Below are 430 nucleotides of genomic sequence, written 5' to 3' on the forward strand. Positions count from 1 at the left end.
ACTACTTTCTAACATTATTATAAAATTACTAATAACATTAACATATTATTAGTTGAATCTTTTTCTTGGATGCCAAACATAAACAAGCATTAGAGTCTCATATCAAAAGGACTGTACCAAAGAGGGATGAATTTAACATCCAGAAAGGAGCTAATTGAGGAGGCATGACAAGAAACAGGCCTTTCAAGCTTAAGGAACAAAATAGAGGACCCTCAATTACTTCCCATATGCTACTGTAAACCACCAAATGTTAAAACTGCAATAGGAACCTTCAAACAAAATCACAGAGAATTGCAAAACAAATACGAAAATAATAGAAGGCCTTGACAGGTAAAATGATTGGTCAGTTTTATTTAGCCACTAAACATTAGTCATGGAAGAAAATAGAGCAAAATGCCTTAGCCTCTGCACCAGTAAATTAAGGGTTTTT

The sequence above is a fragment of the Oculina patagonica genome, chromosome 11, assembly GCF_052425735.1.
Source record: "Oculina patagonica isolate OP01 chromosome 11, crgOcupat, whole genome shotgun sequence".
Classification (NCBI taxonomy): Eukaryota; Metazoa; Cnidaria; class Anthozoa; order Scleractinia; family Oculinidae; genus Oculina; species Oculina patagonica.